Below are 6,599 nucleotides of genomic sequence, written 5' to 3'. Positions count from 1 at the left end.
CATTGCACATAACTTTTCTGCACCTAGAACTCCCCAACAAAATGGTGTTGTTGAAAGGAAAAATAGATCATTAGAAGAATTAGCTAGAACACTTATGAATGAATCTAATGTGCCAAAATATTTTTGGGCGTTAACGGATTGGCAAGCGTACCAAATCGTATCAAGTAATAATAAATGGTAAGTCCAACTATCGTTTTCCCAAGAGACTCAAAAGGCCTTATCGTTCGTGTGAATTAAGATCGTAAGACTTGAAAATAAAAATTAATTAATTGGATGTAAGAATAAAATATGAACATGCAAAAGAGATTGATTCAATTGACGAGAAGAAAACAATGGATGAATGGAGTTGTTGGGGGTTTACAATTTCATCTTATCCGCTCTCTCTTATTTATTCCTCTTGAATTATTAGCTTGATTAATTAATTGTCATGCAACTTTCTTAGCCTACCGTTAACCCGATCCCTCGGTGAAAAGAGCCTATTACTAATTACTGGCTTGCTATCCCTAGCCTCCCCTAGCAATTAATAAAGCATTATAGAGCAGAAGTAAAAAACAATTGATCGTCTTACCCCTATCCCTAGGTGATATTGCTTAATCAAGGAATTACTCACCAGTTCATGACATTACTGTACATCCCCGTATCAATAAAGACAAAAAACATTTATCGAATGAGTTAAACGATAAAAGCATTAAGCATACATGAGAACCCAACAATTAACAATCAAAGCATATGGAAACCATATAAATAAACAAGAGTTTCAATAAAAGAGAGTATCAAAAGATTACATTGTTTCCCCCAACAACAATAGGGTTTAGTTCACCATTGACATGGTGAATCTAGATGAAAAATGGGTGAAGAATGGAAAAGCAAACCGTAGATAAGATGAAAAGGAGCCTAAGCATCCAAGAGATCCTCTCCAGAGAGTGAAATTAGGTCTGGTCGTCCCCTTTTGTCAAAAGAATCCATCTAAACTCGCACTAGGGCTATTTATAACCAAGAAAAGTGACAAAATTCAACCCCAGGCCCATCTGACAACCGCCCGGCGCAAAAAATGGCCGCCCATCGGTTTGCCTCAAACCGCAGAACCGCCCGGCGCCAAAAACAGCCGCCCGGTGCTCCAATGAACCGCCCGACACCACGGTCAACCGCCCGGCGGTTTGGTCACCTTTTTTTGGTTGACTGGTTGACTTTTCTGCATTCTGGTTGACTTTTCTGCACTGCAACCGTTCAATCTTCAACCTTTCTTTCCTTTTCTTGAGTCTAAGACCTTCATCTTCAACTCTATTCTTCACTTTCTCAAAAATTCTACAAAACAATGCAAAACAAGCATAATATCGCTAAAAATAACTTTTGACTCTCTACAGACTCATTTATTGAGTTTTGCTTAATTCTAAGCTCATTTTAAGCAGTAAAGGGAGTAATTTGGTCTAAAATGACATATGAAAATAACTGTTTTTCAACCTTCATTACTGATGCAGTTAGTATTTCTTGTTATGTGTTAAACATGATGCTTATTAGGCGAATTCTAGAATTTACTACATATGAACTGTTAAATGGTACAAAATCAAATGTATCTCACTTGAAAATATTTGGATGCAAATGCTTTGTCTTGAATAATGGTAAAGATAATCTTGGTAAATTTGATGCAAAATCTGATGAAGCAATTTTCCTAGGACACTCTTTGACTAGCAAAGCATATAGAGTATTCAATAGAAGAACCTTGATAATTGAAGAATCAATGCATGATGTCTTTGATGAGATTGTGGACCTTGAGGTAAACCCTCTTCAGTCAAATAAACCTATTGCAGGTGATGGGGATTATTTGAGGGAAGCTCTTGAAGATATGTATCTAAACGAAAACTATCCTCCGGAACTTCAAGAAACACTGCAAGCTATTGATCCTAAAAGTTATCAACAACCAAGAGGACTCTCCTTGGACAACATCATTGGAGATATTTCAAAAGGGGTAACTACTAGACATAATCTCAATAATTTTTGTCTAACTGTAGCTTTTATGTCTCAGATAGAACCCAAGAACATAAAGGAAGCTCTTCAAGAAGATAAGTGGTGCGTTACTATGCAAGAAGAGCTAAATCAATTTGAAAGAAATGAAGTCTGGGAACTTATTCCGAAGCAAGATGATTATCAAGTCATAGGAACAAAATGGGAATTTAGAAACAAGCTTGATGAGGATGGAAACATCACAAAGAACAAGGCAAGGCTAGTTGCAAAGGGCTACTGTCAAGAGGAAGGTATAGACTATGATGAAACATATGCACCGGTGGCCAGGTTAGAAGCAATTAGATTATTACTTAGATATGCATCTTTGATGAAATTTAAACTGTATCAAATGGATGTGAAAAGTGTTTTTTTAAATGGTTTTATAAAAGAAGAGGTGTATGTGATGGGTGTCGCCCCCATACAAATTTGATTGCAATTAGGAATGTTGTATAACTAGGAAGTGACTCCTAGGTCGTCTCTCAAGGACCAACTGCGATTCAGATATTTAGGCCTAACACAAAGTGGGGGGGAGAATTTGAAAGTGTTTTTTGAATGCAATGACAAAGTTCAAATGAAAATTAAACACAACCGGACTTAATTTAAAACATTAAAGTGCATGAAAACATTGAGTTAAACAATGCAATAGCTAAATATCTAAACACAATTAAAACTATTAAATGTAACAATTAAACTAAAAAAAATAAATACACAGTGCAACAAACAAATTAGCAAATGCATAAATTGGAAATGAAGTTGCTAAATCATAAAGAAAAAAAAAATATATCTTTGAAATTCCTCTCCTGTGACGTGGCAGCTATCTCTATTCCAATTAAATGAAGATTGCCTCCTTAGGTTTTAGCTGCTCCAGCAAGATAGCAACCGAGTGCACACCTTCATTGCGTGGTGAAACCATATTTTGCTTCCAGCCAATTAATTCAATTCCCTTCCTGAAAACATAGCGCATGTGCCTCACTCCCAGATGAATCCCGTGAGCAGCTCACCCTTCCTCCAAACTGATTCTCTTTAAATTGATGCATTACCGTTCCCTATTCCCGAGAAGTGACATGTGCCTTTTTTTTTTCAATTGAAAACCAAAACTAAAAGTAAGCTCTCTGAATATCATGGCTGGACACACACATTCCTCCAAGCAATGAATCAAATTTCTTCTATCCAAATAAACCACCATACACTCTCACCTACTTCTATCTAATAACTTCCTCATTCTTCAAGGTAATTAAAAAAAATGAATCTCTACACACACCTACTGCAGCCAAGCGTCCCATCACTCCACCTAATTCACCCTTTAATTTAATGAAAGCAAAGAAACCGCTGCATCATTTTTCCAATTTAAAATGAAAAAGAAACTTTATGCCTTCCTTTCTGCACACCGTAACAACAGCTCTCTCCTATTTCCTTTTTCTTTTATTCCAAATTAGAAGCAAACCCTTAACCCTTTTTAGCTCCCATTGCAGGATGATGTGATGGAAGTTGTTTGATCAAAACAAGCAAAGATAGTGCCCCGTGAAATGTGTATACTAACAAGCTAAGAAACATTCTAGCAAAGACATTTGAAAGCAAAGTTGTGTCTCTTCATTCAACCCATGAGCACATTGTAATATCTCCCAAAATATTCAAAGAAAAACGAGAATCATTACTTTTTGCTTGATTGATGTTTGAACGTCGAATTCGGCCCGACTTTCTACGATTATCAACGTTTTCTTCTTCCTTTTTTCCCTTATAAAACCTCTCATAACCTCCCATTATCATATTTTAAGATAAGATTTACATTTTATTTATATTTTTATATTATTAATTTATGTAAATTTATATTACATAATACTATATATATATACATCAGAATAAATAAAATCATATTAAATAATACTATATATTATTAANAGTTATTTGAAATGAATGTTCTTTTAACATCCGAACTAACTTTTTTCATATAAAAAATGAAAAATAGTTTGCACCGTAAATAATTAATTTTATTATATTCAAAAACATCCCCAAACCTCATTTGCATTTCATAATTTATAACTCTTTGAATCGATTCTTTATTATTGAATCCATGATATTAACGTACCAAAACTGAAAGTGGAATTATATAAATATATAGGGGCACATCACAGTTTTTAACTTCAATCCCTCCAAATCTCACCTCGGTAATTGAAAAGTACACACTTTTTAGGGGGTGGGGATGTCAATTTGTTATTAATCAAACAACATATATTATTTTTTCTATGATTGATGTTTGAACATCGAACTCGGCAGCGCCCGACGTTCATAGGAAGTGGTGGCATTCAGTTACTAAGCATTATTGGTTCGTCTATAAATATAGCTTGCATTTCACATAATCCCTTGCCTCCTATGGATTTTCTTTTCCTAAGATTTTTAAGCATTTATGTTTTTCATAATTCAATTTGATAACTTTAACTTTAAAGTGGTTCATTCGTCGTAATTGCATATGAAGGAGCCTTTTCAAGTTCAAGTTTACAAAATGTTTTTATTTATATTACAGAAATGGTTAACATATCTTACTGAAAGGGAAGTGCTTAGGAAAAAGAAATATGGTTCACAATATGTTTAATGCTGAAACAATTTTAGGATCTAAAATAATTATATAAAAAAGTTGTTCAATTTCAACATTCTACAATGTATGAATCNTTTTTTAAATTGTCTTGGGTTTGTCTTCTACCATTAAATTCAGAGCTATTTGATTTCATATGGTGGAAACAACTCCAAGACAAATTAAATTTATATAGTTGACGTCGCATATTGAGTCCATGGGATGTCTTCTTCAACAAAAAGCCAAAGGTCGTTCATTTTTTATTCTTCTTTTATTTTTACTTTTTAACCATCCAATAGACGTCAAAANCGTAGGGTTTGGATGTTATGGGTGAATTTGTTCTTATCTGAAACAAACGACATTTATTTTTACTTTTTTATTAACTTTTTTACTNAATGATGTTTGAACGTCAAATTCAGATGGTCTTGGCGTTGTTTTCTACCATTAGCATTCAGAGCTATCTGATTTCTATTGTGGAAACAACTTCAAAAATTTTTAAATTCTATAGTTGACGTCGAATATTGAGTGCATTCGTTGGAAATTCCTGGAGATTGACGTCTATTTTTTAGGATTACCGACGTCCTATATAAACAAAGATGAAGGTATACATTATAAATAAAAATAGGAAGTTAAAAAGAAAAAAAGTTAACAATGGAGAGAAAGTGGGAAAGGTTTTCAAAGGGTCTACTTGAAATTCATAAGTGTTAACATTTTCCTTTCATTTTTCCAACAATCCTTCATGGTTAACAAAGAAATATCCTCGTTTAATAAAGGAATTGAAGGAAAAAGGAAAGAAAAAAGTTAACATGAATTTGATTGCCAAAGTTATGTAGGATAGGTTCTCAACAGGTAGAACTTCAAATGAAATCCAAATCTGTTAACCTATTTCTTTGGTTACTCCCTTTGTATTTAGTTATTCTTGCAATCAAAGAATAATCGTCGTAATCTGATGGGTGTCGCGGTCCATACAAATTTGATTGCATATGAGAAATGCAGTATAGCTAGGAAGTGACTCCTAGGTCGTCTCTCAAGGACCAAACCATGGTTCAGGATTTAGGTCTACAAAAAGGGGGGGGGTTGAAAGTGTTCTTGCAAGGAAAATTAAATTAAATTAAAGCTGGAAATTAAATACAACCAAACATAATTGAAAACATGAAAATAAAAGAAGATGTCAAACCCAACACTGCAATAGACAAATATCCAGACATAATTGAAGCTATTAAAATTCAACACTAAATAAAGAAAATAAAAAAAAACAACTCAAAATGCTTTTAAAATACTTTAAAGAAAAGAAAAATAAGAAGACATAAATTTATCTAACACCTCATTTGATCACTTATGCATCTACAAGGAGAAATTAAATTTGCAATTAATTCTAATGGGCCGTGACACCACTGGCCATGGACGTGAGGAGCTGCCACCTACTCCACCTAATATACTNTTCATGCNCAAGAAATGGGTGCAGCGCTCCAAAAGAATTCAGCCATCCTTAATGCTAATTGAATGATTGAATTGTGCATCTAAAACTTTCTCCAGCTGAAAGTGTGCACCCTTTCTTCATCACGTGACAGCTGCTGCCCTCTTCCTTCCACAATGGAATCCACACCATTCTAAAATAAAAGAAAATACAACCTATGTTTGCGTAAAAGAAAATGAAATTAGCTAACTCTTCAATATGTGTTGCAACTCAAAACCCGTAACACCCTTTTCTTTCTAAGCAAATGAAATAAAATCCTCCTCTCAAAAGCTNCCACCGTATGCACATATTCTCCAAGCAATGAATCAATGTTGTGCCTCCTNCTGCAAAAATAAAAGCGCCACTCCAAGCAATGAATGTTAGCCTAATAGAAATTAACACATGTGCACACCACAATNATCACCGAACACGGTACTGCAATGCTTCAATCAACTAGGTATAGCTACTTCTTTTTTTAGATAAATAAAGGAAATAGGTAATATTCATTCAGCTGCCAACTCCCTTGACACGTCCCATCACCATTAACTTACCTAATCTACTTTCCATTTTATG

Source organism: Vigna radiata, unplaced genomic scaffold (genome assembly GCF_000741045.1).
Source record: "Vigna radiata var. radiata cultivar VC1973A unplaced genomic scaffold, Vradiata_ver6 scaffold_73, whole genome shotgun sequence".
Lineage (NCBI taxonomy): Eukaryota > Viridiplantae > Streptophyta > Magnoliopsida > Fabales > Fabaceae > Vigna > Vigna radiata.
This window is presented reverse-complemented; position numbering follows the sequence as displayed.